This window comes from Peromyscus eremicus, chromosome 3 (genome assembly GCF_949786415.1).
Source record: "Peromyscus eremicus chromosome 3, PerEre_H2_v1, whole genome shotgun sequence".
Lineage (NCBI taxonomy): Eukaryota > Metazoa > Chordata > Mammalia > Rodentia > Cricetidae > Peromyscus > Peromyscus eremicus.
Genome location: NC_081418.1, coordinates 110801069 through 110816154, shown reverse-complemented (window position 1 = coordinate 110816154; position 15086 = coordinate 110801069).

Below are 15086 nucleotides of genomic sequence, written 5' to 3'. Positions count from 1 at the left end.
TCCTTTAATCTCAGCACTTGGGAGGCAGAGACAGGCTGATCTCTGTGAGTTCAAAGCCAGCCTGCTCTACATAGTGAGTTCCAAGACAGCCAAGGCTACATAGGCCCTGTCTAAAAACAACAACCAAAAACAAGCAAACAAACAAAATAAACCCTGTAAGTGGCCAGACCACAGCATCATAAGAACCATTTCATCTATATAGTTCCAAGCATATCAGTAAAGCTTTGAGGTGACAAGTGGCCTCGCAGAGGCCTTTCCCAGTGCAGTGTGCCTGCCCATTTGGGGGAAAGATTACAAGGGTCTTTCCTGTATTGTTTATGAATCTGGATTTTTACGTTTTCTACAACAGTATGATTTTGTTTGGGGTGTTTTTTTTTGTTTTTGTTTTGCTTGTATTTTGAGATAGGGTCTCCCTATGTAGTCCTGTCTGGTTTAGAAATCTAGGAAAATCTGGCAACCTGCCTTAAATTTGCAGCAGTCCTCCTGCCTCAGCCTCTCAAATGTTAGGATTACAGATATGTGCCTCCATGCCTGGCTCATTTTTGTTTCATTTTAAACAAGTAGATATTGTTACCAAGATAGGAATCAGTTTCCTCTTCTCATTGATTGCTCGGCCAGTCTAAAAGCTCCCTAGTCCAATAATTAGCAAAACATTGGAAACTTTAATTCTCACCTGGCTACTAAGAATGTAATATCAGGGTTAACTGAAATCCCCTTAATTGCTAAGCTTAAACCCAGATGCTGCTCACAGGATGGGCTGTGAGTTAGCTGCGCATCCACATTCGTACTAAAACACCCCAGGACCTGTGCAAGCACTAGAGTGTGTAGTGGAGGTTCAGCTGGTTGATACCCACCGTATTTTAAATTGCATTTCAGGAATCACTCCGTAGTGGGAATACTCTTTTTAAAAAATCATTTCAAGCTTGTTCCTCACATAAAGCAGCTAACCTAAAATACAGCATCTTCTATTAAACAGGGAACTTCCCTATAAAGAGCATACGCTGTATACAAAACAACTCAGGGAAGCATTGACACAAACCTCAGCGAAGTGGATAAACAATACAGTTAGCCTTCTTGCTAGGCCGTCATCTTCAGTAAGGTGAAGACGAGTAATCGCAAGTTAGCTTTTCAATGTAGTTGAGTCAAATGGAAGTATTCCTTACTCAAATCGAAGCTGGCTCTCCAACCTTCATTTAAAGGCTCTAGTTAGACTGATGAACAGGTTAAGACAATTCATAGCAGAAGGAAATGAAATGAAAAATGCTGACATAACTGGAATAATGTGTGGATTAGAAAACTATCCTTCAGCCGGGCGGTGGTGGCGCACGCCTTTAATCCCAGCACCCAGGAGGCAGAGGCAAGCAGATCTCTCTCTGTAAGTTCGAGGCCAGCCTGGTCTGCAGTGAGTTCCAGGACAGCTGGAGCTACACAGAGAAACTGTTGTCTCAAAAAACAAAAACAATCTCCCCCCTTAAAAAAAACCCAAAAATCATTCTACAGCACTTACATTGATTTTTTAAATACTACACACACACACACACACACACACACACACACACACACACACCAGCCCTATACCATTTTATTTCCACTTTGATTAGTAAAACCATATTGGATGCTTAATATCAAATACATACATGTTAATTTACCCATCTGAAGCTATCAACAGTCGCCTCTGCTCCCCAGCCTCAAACCAAGATGGCGGGCTGGGAAAAGGACAAGTTGTGAGTTATAATGTTAATTGAAGGTAACCGGCCTTTCAAGAATTAATCTCAGCTAAGGCGATGATCATTATTTACCAGTCCGTGACATTTTTATCACTCATCATTTTAGCACGTTTCCATTGAAAATGCTAAAATGGTTCGTCATAAGGCAGATAACTACTTGAGCTGTAAAAATGACCAACACAAGTGGCAGTACTCGAACATTAAATTATACTGTAATTAATATGGACAGTTAAACTGTCTACTACCAACAGCAATTTAGGTAACCACATTTGATCAGCTATAAATTGTGACTACATTAAAATTCCAGAAATATTAGCAATATGGATTATTTGATGGAAGTCTGTGCTGATCAACTATCCTTTTTCCTCTCTCTCTCTCTCTCTCTCTCTCTCTCTCTCTCTCTCTCTCTCTCTCTCTCTCTCTCTCTCTCTCTGTTTCTCTTTCTCTCAGCAGAAGCATAGGTCAGGTTGACCACAAATCTATAGGCGAAGATCAGGCCTGAGCACTTTTAATCTCATGAAACAAGTAATTACAAATAGTTGTATCGATTTGTTAAAAAGCTTTAGGTGACATAAATTGTTTCCTGTTTAGCTTATTGCTCTGATACATAAATGTCACCAAGTTCAGTATTAATTAGGGCCCCAGAAAAACACAAGGTGGCCATCAAGGGTTCTGGTCTAGAGTTCATTACTCCTTCGTGAGCCTTTTGGATAGCTTCTTACCCACTCATTTCTTGTTAGTGACAAGCAGAGGACAGGAAACCTGTTCTGTTCTGTGAAGTTTATAATGCCCACTCACTTTCTTATTCCAAATGAAACTGCAGAATTTGGGACTTGCGTTATTGCAAGTTGATACACAACACCACATTTCAAAAATACCTTCTAAATAGAATAATATTTAGAAGGGATGTCAGCCCCCAGCAGGCTAACACATATAACCCTTCTCAATGTATGGCACTGTATGTGTTTCTTTGGGGTTATATTTCTACACTTAAAATGCAATTTTAAATGGCTTGCACACGCTATTGACTTAACATAAATCAAATGTATCATATATACTTTCTTTATGTTGGCAGGCCACTTAGAAAAATATGTGAGATTCTGGGGGAGGGGGTGGATGGAGAAAATTTATTAAATATAAGTTTTTACTGTAATAGAATATTAATCTAAGCCAATGCTCATTTGCCATTAAACTGATCCTTTTTTTAAAAAAAAATACACATGCTTTTTATTATTTTGCACTCAAGCAAAAATTCCACATCCAAAGACTTTCCATCTAGCTGGGAATGTCTCTGGCAAGCAACATGTCAGGCAGTTTTGACCTACAGAAAGACAGCAGGCAATGTCCACAGTGAGCATTAACCCACAGAGCAGAGAAAGCAGATAGACTGACTCCCCAATATCAGAGAAATGGCGGTCAACAGCATGGATGAGGGAGAAAGGGTCCTTCCCCAAACCTTCCTCTTTGCTCCTCTAGTAGCACATAGTTGAAAATGTTTGATTTGCAACATAAAAGATTCATTAATTACCACTTGAATATTTAAAGCTATTTTACAGTCTAACAGAGATAGATAAAGCAGTGAATTAAAACCTCTAATAAAATTGTAAAAATATTTCAGTAAGTTTACCCGTGTTATGATTTAGGGAGAGGTTCAAGCATTCTTACAGAATAGAGTCTTTACAAATTTCAAGTGTGTGTTTGAAGGAAGGAGCTGAGTGCTCTGAAATAATTTGTTTCTCACTTGCAAATGTTTACTAATAATTTATTTTTGATTCAGCCTCGCTACCTTAGGATGCCATAGTCAGAAAAATACCTAGCAAGTAGATTAGAAAGAAGCCTTGTGTGTCTAATCCAGGAATTCATCATCTTTCACTGGCGTTTTTAGAAGCTAAAAACACGGAACCCTGAGGATGTGGCAAAGCAGCCCCTGCCCCCTCTGATCTGTGTGACTTGTTAACCTCGGGAACTGTAGAGAATTTATTTGGTTCCTGTGATCCTCATAGGAGACTGTGCCAGCCACAGTCCCACCAGAGCCCTGACGACCGTAAGGTACAGTGTGGTTTGACAAGATCCTTTATCTCTTTTGTCCTCAACTTCCTCTTCTTGTGAATTCAGGACATTTCACTAATAGATGACAAGAATTCTTTCCCATTGTATTATTCTCAAAATTTAGTAACATCCCCTCTTTGGGGAGTTTTCTTAATGGGATCTGCAGCCAAGAGAGTTTGTGCACTACTCGGTAGCTCCACAATATTAAGATCGCCTTAGTGGGCTCCTGCTGTATAACCTGCCTGCTTCCACCCATCCAGTCATCACATCCCTACCTATCCATCCAGCTGTAAGCATTCAATAGCGTACTCAGACCCAACGCTGGAGATCAGCAGGGGAGCAAGACAGATAAAACCCTTGATCTCATGCTCCCTGAGGGTTCACGTGGAAGTGAATTCCGGAACTTTAGGTTGTATGGCGGTGTGCTAAGTACTAATGAGACACAGAGTTTCAAAATACAGGAAGACCACGTAACTCCACCAGGGACCACTGGGGAGGCCTTCCAGAATGCACAGTGTTTAATTAAAACCCAAAGGATGTCTAAGCTTAGGCCAGATGGCAAGAAGGAAGGGAGAGTCCAAATCAAAGGGAGTCCGAGGGCCTGGAGTATGTGGGAAATGAGCCGCAGGGCAGGGATCAGCAAGAACTGAGCTAGAAAGACCCTGAACGAAGTCGTCATTGGAGTGACCAAGCACTCATTGCAGTGCTGGGTGCAGGGGACAAGCTAGCACTGTCGATTCCTCTGGGCATGAGACTCGAGGCACAGCCACGTCACGATCCTTGCCTTCATGCTCTCCACCAGGGCTTCTCGACCTTCCTAATGCTGCAACCCGTTAATACAGTTCTTCAAGTTGTGGCGATCCCGGACCATACAATTATTTTGTTGCCACTTCATAACTGCAATTTTGCTACTGTGATGAATTGCAATGTAAATAGCCGTGTTTTCCAATGATCTTAGGCGACCCCTGTGAAAGGGTCGCTCGACCTTCCAAAGGGGTCACGACCCACAGGTTGAGAAGCCCTGCTTTACACTCTTTTTTTTCTTGGCCACACTGGCCTTCTTGCTCATCACCTCTCCATGTTATATAGACATTGCTTGTTTTGTTACAGTGTATGTCCAAGGGCACAGACCTTGCCTGCATGGTTCACCCCAGAAGGACCAGAGGTGGTTGCTTAAGAAGTGAGCAAATGCAACAAGGCTGAGAAAGACAGAGGTCAATTTGAACTCCCGCAGTCAGACATCAGAGCTTGCCCACACAGCCCATCCTCCTATAATCAATGGCCAGCCAAACTGAGCCTCTTTCTTGACATTCTAGGACTGCACCTGCAAGGTGGAAATAGTCACCAGCGTGTGACAGACGAGAACGCAGGAGCTTCCTAAATGATACAGCCAAGGTTGTGTGGCGAAGAATCTGGGGACTTGGTATTTACCTCCTTGGCTCATTCAAGACCCACCTATGAGTCTGCCTGCAGTAAACCTCCGAGCCAAGTGACAGTTTGATATAGACCTACCAAAGAGAAACCCACGATCCCACCGCTCTAAACCATCAACATTAACATGTGGTAAAGAATATGTAAATTCGAGCCCCCAAGCTAGTTGTGTCCACTCTTGAACACAGTGTCAGGAAAGACATGACCGGGTGCGGAACAAGACTGATTTTGAGTTCTGTTTATGGGGAAGCCACTTGGTACTGTGATGGTTGTGCTTTGGAGCATGTTTGCTCCTGACCGGAAAGGTGAACAAGCCCACACCCCTGAGGATCTAATGAGGGCCGCAGAAAGTTGTTCCCTTATGTGCAAGCATCTGTACCCAGAATCCCACAGTGAGATAGCATCCCTGTGTGTCATTCACTTACCAAATAAGTGTGGCAGGTAGAAAGTGAAGAAGGCTGGGTGTAAGAGAGGGGCACGGACCTAGGTCCTGACAAATGGAACTCAGTCCCTTGGAATTTGGATGACTTTGTAACTTTTGGCAGGTTATTTATGCTCCTTTAGGTCTCAAGAAAAAATTCCCAGGTTGTAAGAGAATTAGAGTGACTTAATGAAATAGTGTTTATGTGTAAAGGCCACACAGGATGTTCTCCATAACGGGATTGAGTACTGAGAAAAAGTGAAGCCAGTGCTTGTCCATGAGATCTTACCTCACTAGCTGGGGGCTGCCAGGGGTCAGACACCAGCCTCCGAACTCCAGGGTCTAGCAGAACACTGTGTTGGTTTCCGAAGTCGCCTCTCACACTGTATCAATGTGTGTCAGTTTGTACTGATTTCTGTCTCTGGTCATCACACAGTCCTGTATTGTGGTAGAGTCACAGCAGAAGCCACACATATCAAGATCTTACAGTAGGAGCATCCCCTCTGAGTTCAGGAATCTAAAGGGAGGTCTATGTAATAACAGAGCCTGAAGTAAGGGAACTTCTGGGCACCACAGTGTTGACTAAGGCCGAGGGTGGACCACTTGTTATTGTGGGTTCATGAGAGAGGACCATAAAGCATGCCAAATCCATGCTCTGAATCACTCTCCTCTCATCTGCAGATAACATTAGGATTCTACGGCACATGGATGCCAGAACTAAGAAAAACGCTCTTTGAGGCTTCAACAGAGACAGAAACGAATATTTTGTGTGCTTTAACAAAATCTGATATGATGCAAGATGCCAGAAAGGGACAGTTGGCCCGGGTCACTGGAAAATGACTTGGATAGATTTTATAGCATTTCTCTCATTTCTTGAGCAGAGCGAATTTGGCTTGAGGCTTCATGAGGCAAAGGGGGCGTCACCCAGGATCAAAGCTAAAGAGAGGAAGGGGTCACATACTTGCAGAAAGCTCTCCAAAAGGGTTGTTCTTTTCACAACATGTCTTTATGGTCTCAGAGGCGCATTTCAGCTAAAAATGCGATAGAAACTCTGCTGACTGTGGGACACAGGCCCACTACCTACTCCCTTTCTTCTTCCTTCTCCAGAAAGCCCTCCAGGTCTCTGTCTATTTGGGCAAGAGCACATTGCTCAGTCTCCACATCTGGCAGAAGTACCCACTGAATGGTGATGTCACTGTCCAGTTGTTTCTCAGGCCACTTAGCTGGATGTAGTCTCACTTCTGCCCTGCTATACTGAATGCTAAAAAGAGGACCACTTCCAGTACTGTATTTTGTAGAGCCAAGTCAGTATCTCCATCACAAAAGCCCAGGGCAGAGCTATGCAGCCTGGCCTAGCCATCTCAGCCAGTCACAGCGATCCACACTAGGAGAGGTGTCCTCTGATTGCTCAGGCTCAGGAGAAATGCTCTTACTAGGCTCATCTTGCACAGAGAAACGATCACATTGAAGGGGTCCATAGCACCTTTTAAAGAAAGTATGACTAAGAAGGCCAAGACAGTTATCACCCACTCCAAAGAGGTGTAATGCTAAGTAAGCGTTGTCTTGAATCCACAGCATTGAACAAAATACTCGTGGCCCCCAAGTTACTATCATTTAATGGCACCTTAGAGTTAAAATATTCATTACGCTATAGAGTCACAGTGAGAACCTACTACTACTGTGGTAGGCTCTGGGGGATCAACAGCTAGCAAAAGAGAAAGGACAACCCTCTTTTCTCCCGAGTCTTCTTTTCTACAAAGGAGAAACAGGACACATTAGATTGGTGGCAGAAAAACAAGGCAGTGAAGGAGCTAGGAAGCACCAAGACGAGGAGAGAACTGGTTGAGTGGTAGCTATAGCAAAGACCTTGGAGACAAGGTGACTCTCCAGTGAAGCTCTGAGGGAAGGATGCTGGATGGGTACTGGGGAGAACAGCATTCTAGGGCAGAAGAAACAGGTGCAAAACCCTGAGACTGGAACAAAGAGACCTGGGAAGAGGGTCAGAGGAGGCCATGGAGAATAGATGGCCTTACAGTTCAGGGGCCCCATTGTGAGGATGGATAGTCACATGTTGTCTTAGTGAAATGAAAGCCACTGGAGAACTTGGCTGTAAAGAATTCCTCTGGCTGCTGCTTTGGAAATGTGGAGGAAGCAAATGCCGAAGCAGAGGGATGGTGGTAGCCGGGATGGAGAAGGCTGAAGAACCAAAGGACAGCAAGAAGGCACTGTGGTCTGAAGACAGCTGGTAGGATTCAGTGCTGAATGAGGTGCTGGGGAGAGAGAGAATCAGGGTCAGTGATGAACTGCAAAAACAGAATGGTCACTTTCCACTCCGAGAAGACTACAGGAGCACATAGGTATAAGGCAATGTCAGCACACCGTTTCAACTTTTCACCCAAGATGCTTTTCAACCATCCAGTGTGGGGTGATGAGCAGGTGGCTGGAAAGGAGCCTGTTTGGGAACTGGCTGAGGCTGGATGTGTGTAGGCATATGTTTGGGGAAGGAGTAAATTACACTTTGGTTTCAATAACACAAAGATATATTTTTTTAATCCTTGTTCCATTAAAACTGAATATAACAGGATAAACTGAATTGCCCGCATTCCATTGTGATTTTACACAAATTTGGACATCCAGAGGAATCATTTTTGGCTCAACCCCAGGTGCCTTGCTTAATGAACTTAAGACTGCTGTGCTTAGAGAATGTGCCTCTCGTGATAGGCTCTGGGAAAAAATTCGTTGTAGCTACTTAGTGTTGAGTTTATAAAACATACTCATTTGTAACATCAGAACTAGACAAGTGTGTGTTGCAGCAGCAGAGCACAGGCACACTGTGTGTATATGTAAACAACTCCTAATGTCAGGAATCATGTCTGGGGTTGGATGTTTTCAAAGAGTTACTAATTTAAAAATAAACATTTTTGAAAAGCTCAGTTCACCATAGGTTCGCGCTCTCTCTCTCCCTCTCCGAAGCCCTCCCTTAATTACAAAATCTTCCTAAGCTATTTCCTTTGGTGTGCAAAAAGGTGTGTAATTAAACCATCAGTATAATACCTATCTTCATGTAAAACCCGCACTGATGAACTTTAACTGCTGAATAAAAACTCCTATTACATGACCATTAAATATTATGAATAAAGCAAGTTAGGGTAGAACTTGATTAATTTTTATGCACTATGGATTGTGTCTAGAAGAAATTGGATTGTGGTGGGTCTTCTCCTAGGCAACCCCTTTAACTTAGAAAAAGTGTATTCTAAGTTGGTATCAGGAAAGGCATCCAGCATCAATGGGCACCAGACCATCATCTGCTCTTGGGCTTTCTGTCCATACCGAACACTGAAGGTCATATCCAGCCAATGATAATCAACTCTCTTGGCAGCAGAGACAAAGGAAATAGAAGCAGGGAGTGAGCAGGAAAATATAGAACTTGGATATCGTTTCCAAAGACAACAATGTTTTTGATCAATTTTGTGTTATTTTAAGTTTTGGGGTTAATATATCAGAGTTCTGCTTAAGATGGACAATATTTGATTTGGAATTCTGCAGCATCATCGACTTATGCCTCTGAGGATCCTGGGCTTAGATTTTTGTTTGGGAAAGGAGGAGCTGTGAACAGCACCTCAGAATCCCCAGCAGAGTCTCTTCTCTGCTTGTCTGAGGAGAGAAGCGGAATGTAGGCGAGCTTAACCAGTAGCAGAAGGGATCCTTTGGTGCAGAGACAGTGGCAGTCTAGATGACGGGCTATTATGTTATACGGTACATATTTATTTATTTAATACATGAGCATAAGTATGCTGGGGGGATAGGATGTTGACTATGGCACAAGTATGGGGGTCAGAGGACAAGTTGGCTCTTTTTTCCCACCATGTGGGTCCCAGAGATCAAACTTGGGTCATCAGACTCAGTGGTAAAGCACCTTTACCTGCTGAGCCATCTTGCCCACCAAATAATTGGGTCTTACAAATAATGTAAACAGTTCTCCTGTAAGCATAGATAATAGAGACCCCAAAGAAGTGTTCCGAAATTCTAAAACTGAAGAGACTCAAGCTAGTTTTCTCAAAGTCGAACCAGAGAAAAAGGAAGTCCTGCCCAGAAAGGACTCTAATTAGCAGGTGATAATGTGAGGCCCTAGAGAGAATAGTTGAGAAAAGCCTATAGGGCTCTTTGGATTCAAAAGTGAGACACATGCATGGAGTTTCCCTGGAATCCTTTCCAGAGAGCCTCAGAAGCTGATATGAGCCTAGAGACTGAGAGGGAGTAGCATTCTAGTCTACCACCCAGGCAGGGTCCATTTAGGCAGAGCGGCTTCAGCTGAGTATTCATTCTGCCTTCTTCTTCCTCCTCCTCTTCCTCTCCTCCTCTTCAGTCTCTGATAGGAAATCACAACTAAGGCATTCTCCTCCTGGAAAACACTAGCATCCACAGTAAAAGCCTAAGCAGACTTCTTGAAACTTCATGTCAGCTAGTGGGGAAGTGGAAAAGTGGGATCTAGCAGGTCCTCTGTAATGCTAGGGGCCAAGCACTGAACCCCATCCCAACCCTCACTGGGCAATGTCCTCCCCTCAGAATCTACTTTACAACTCAACTTAGCAAATATCATAGGGGCACGTGATTTCTGAGGGGGAAACAACACCTCTAGAGTGGGATTTTTATGAAAGACAAATAGCTAACATGTGTAACATCCGTATGAAAGGTTTCCAACACAAGACCCTCCAGAGACCTTCTAAAGAACACAGTGTGCATGCTAACGAAAAGGAAAACCAGCCCTAGAGACAATCAGAGTTGACAGAAGGTTAGTATATTTTGTGTACAAAAGAAGGAACCAAAATAATATACAGTCTTAATAAACAAGAATAAAATTCTGATATTAGTGTCAGTGTGGAAGGGTGGGCTTAAATCCGAGAGTGCACCAAGGAGAAAGAATAAGTGGAAGAAACTTTATTATGCAGGACAATATATAGTTTTTGGTAAGCAGAGGAATTTATAGAAGTTTGCTGATATAAGCCAATCTTAATGAAACAAGGGCAGTATAGGACAAAAGTGTAGAATATACGAAGAAGAGGAAGCATGAAAGCAAGATTAAGTCTTTTTGTTTGTTTATTGTTTTGTTTTCCAAGACAGGGTTTCTCTGTTTACCTCTGGATGTCCTGGAATTTATTCTGTAGACCAGGCTGGCCTCAAACTCACAGAGATCTGCTGCCTCTGCCTCCTGAGTACTGGGATTAAAGGCGTGGGCCACCACCTCCCGGCAAAGATTAAGTCTTAATATGATGGTTTTATAGTAAATATAAATAAGCTAAATTTAAAAATGAAAAGACAGAGACTCTTAATTAGATTTTTAAAAAATAAGTTTTACTGATATGAATTTTTAACAAGAAACATGCAAACAAAAGTATACAAAGTTTGGAAATAATAAGAAAATATTAATAAAAATAAAACAGTGCAATCATTTTAGTATGAAAATAAGGAAGAATTTTATAAAAATTTTCAGTGGACAGATGAAAGCTAGAAACCTCACAGAAGGATAAAATAAAGAGGATATAAGTATAAATAGTTAAAATGTAAATTGCAATATAGGTTTATAAGAGAGAAGTAAGCAAACACCATGGATGAAAAATATCATGCTCCTCTCTGAATGTGTTTAATGAGGAAAAAAATCACTGTAAATATGAAACATTTGAATAAATTATCTGTATGCTAACTCAATGAAATAAATTTATATGAAAGTTAAAATGTATGTATCAGATTAAAAAACACTATTTTTAGGCATATGTGAAACATTCTTCAATGTAGTTACAAAATTAAAAAATAAGCCTTAGAATATAAAAGAATAAATGTTATAAAATCACATTCTCTGAACCTGGACTACAGCTCAGTAGTACAGCATTTGCCTAACACATATGCAGGGTCCCCAGTTTAATCCCCAGCACCGCAAACCACATCAAAACAAAAGCAAATATTACAGTTGCTTACATGATAATTAGTATATTCCACAAGTCTCGAAAACCATGACCCTGATTCATATGCAATCATAATAAAACTGTAAAGTATTTAGAAACAAAAGAAAATACAAGTGGATGGCACTGAAGGTGCTAAATTGTTTGTCTCACAACAAGGAGTGGCAAAGAGAGAGGCATAACCAACTTGTTCATGAGGTTGAGGACTTTGCTGCATGCATAGGAAAATAGGGTCTCAATAATGATAATGACACTATTAGTAATGATGATGATGATAACTGGTAAGATGGCTCAGTAAGGAAGAGAGAGTACTTCCCACCAAGGCTGACAAACTGAGCTAAATTCCCCAGGACACACATGGTGGAAGAAATGAAACAACTCCCGTCACACATGTCCACTCCAGCACATGACCTTCACACATGCACACTCCAGCACATGACCTTCACATATGCACTCTCCAGCACATGACCTTCACACATGCACTCTCCAGCACATGACCTTCACACATGCACTCTCCAGCACATGACCTTCACACATGCACTCCAGTACATGTGCACACACACATAAACAGAGAGTAAACACCTGTGAAAAGTTAAAAATAAATTAGAAGACAATAGTAAGTTTTTATAGCTCTGCATGTGTGAAAGTCATGTGCTGGAGTGTACATGTGTGAAGGTCATGTGCTAGAGTGGGCATCTGTGAAGGTCATGTACTGGAGTGCATGCTAGAAAAAGTTGATATAAAGAATATGTAAAACAAGCCTCAGAGTGAACATCTACATATGTAAACTATGGCTGAGAAGAAAAATGCACCAGCTTATACCCCACAGAAGAAAAGACTGAAACCCGAAGGGACAGCATTAAATACGTCTAAAATGCATAACAGAAAGTGGAGAATGGAAATAAGAAGAACATGAGAGAGAGAGGTTGCGGATAATAAAGGAGCCAGAAGTAATAGAGTACTCAAGAAAAGGGAATCTCCAAGGTAGGGCACCAGGTATTAAAAAAAAAAAAATCCTTGAAGAGCTAATGAGCCCTTCCTTGTTTGCTAAAAGTTGTATTCCTACTCTAAGAAGTCTGATGAACTTCAGATCTTATCAAGGTACACTATAATCATACAATGTTCTGCTAATATATATGCCTGCATGCCAGAAGAGGGCACAAGATCTCATTACAGATGGTTGTGAGCCACCATGTGGTTGTTGGGAATTGAACTCAGGACCTCTGGAAGAGCAGCCAGTGCTCTTAACCTCTGAGCCATCTCTCCAGCCTGGTATACCATAATCAAATCCAGTGGGGAAGAGAACGATTTTAAAGCAGCAAGTGCAGCACACAAATTTTGTAGGAAAACGAAGAGAAGAATGACAGCAGATTTATCTCACAAACAACAGAAATGAAAGGACAATGGGGTGACTTCTATAAAACACTAAAAAAAAACCCTACCGTCTCGGCATCTACATCAGCACTGTGATTTTACATTTATTCTTGTACCTGAAGGGCAGAGTGTGCACGCGCCATGGCATGCATGTTGAGGTCAGGGAAAAACCAGCAGGAATCAGTTCTCGCCTTCCACCGTGTGAGTTCCGGGAATCAAAGTCCTCAAGCTTCATAACAACCACATTTACCCATCCAGCCACCTTTCTAGCCCAGCACCAATATGCTCAATGCAAATGAAGGCTGGTGAAAAAAAAGAATAATGAAACAAATACAACTTCAGTAACAAAATGATTAAATCTGTCAATAACTGTTTTAAATGTACATACTATAATATCACAGCTATAAGAGGGAGACTATGACATTAGAAGACAGAGACTGTGCCTACTGACTGGTCCTTAAAAGAAATACAGCTTAAATATGGAACCACTAATAGATTTAAAAAGCACCAAAAAGACTTATTTCATTTATTCATATCCAAAGAGAGCTAGAATGGCCATAATAAACAGCTTCAGAGCAATGCATGCTATCATGGGCAAACAATAATACTGCACACTACTATTAATAATTAATCAGGAAGCCACAAAAGGGACCTTGGAGAGAGCTCATTTAGGTAGTTATCGCCTTACAGGCACAAGGCTCTGAGATTGATCCCCACATAAAAACCTAGATATGTGGGGGCTGGAGAGATGGCTCATCAGTTAAGAGCACTAGCTGTTCTCGTAGAGGATCTGAGTTCCATTCCCAGCACCCATATCAGGCATCTTAAAAGTGCCTGCAATTCCATCTCCAGAGGATCCAACATTCCTGGCCACCTAAGGTTCCTGTACTCATATACATAAATTCACACACAGACACACAGGCACACATTAAAAAAAAAAAACCTAACCTTAAAAAAGAAACAAAGATGAAATTTGCTTATGAACAAACATGCAAAAAATTCTGAGTTAAACCTTAGCAGGCTGAACTGAGGAATGCATGAAAATGATAATCCATCTGTACAAAGTAGGCCTATCCTAGCAATATTAGATTAACATTTAAAAAGCAGTAAGAAATTTAAATGCTACAACAGAAATGCACCTTGAAAATACTATGCTAAATCAAACGAGACAGACACGAAAGTACAGAAAATGTGTGGCTATCATAGGTGATGTAGCTACAGTAGACAAAGGAGAGGGAGAGAGAGAGAGAGAGAGAGAGAGAGAGAGAGAGAGAGAGAGAGAGAGAGAGAGAGAGAGAGGGAGGGAGGGAGGGAGGGAGAGAGAGAATGAGATTGAAAACAGTGCTATGGATGATATAAAAATACGATATACCCAGGAACATACATGGCAAAACAGTGCGAAGTCAATATGACGTGGGAGCTACACAGTTCTGCTGGAAGGACTCAAAGAAGAATCACTTTAGTCTTGGCGATGTGTAAATTCTCTCGAAAAATGTTTTTGAGACACTGTCTCACTATGTAGACCTGAAACTCATAGAGATCCTCCTGCCTCTGCCTCCTGAGTGCTGGATTTAAAGGTGTGGGCCACCACACCCAGAAAATCTCTCAAATTTAATATAAAGAGTCAGCATTCACCCAGTTATAATTCTGGACCCAAACTTCCTTCTCTCCCTCTCCCTTCTCCTTGTCTCCCCCTTCCCCTCCTCTTTCTTTCTGCTGGTCACTGAACCCAGAGTCCATGCACAGTAAGCAAGTAGCCTACCATTGAGCTATCTCCTCATACCAAGCACTACTTACTTTTAAGAATTATGACTTGCCTATAAGCCAGACAGAATGATGATGGCCTAAATGCAGGCAAATAGTGTTGTTTTTAATGTGAAAGAAAAGATATAGCCTCTTCAGAAAACCAGGCAGAGAAATGAGATACTCTCGGGTAAAATCACTGCATCTATTCTTTATACCTTATATAAAGATTAATGTACAGTGTGCCTTCAACCTAAACACGAAGCTTTAAACAATATAACGAGAAGAAAATGCCGCAAAAAAATCTGGGTGAGACTGGGTTAAACAGAGATGTTTTACTGCACATAACATTAAAACAACACACATCAAAATGAGTGATGGATG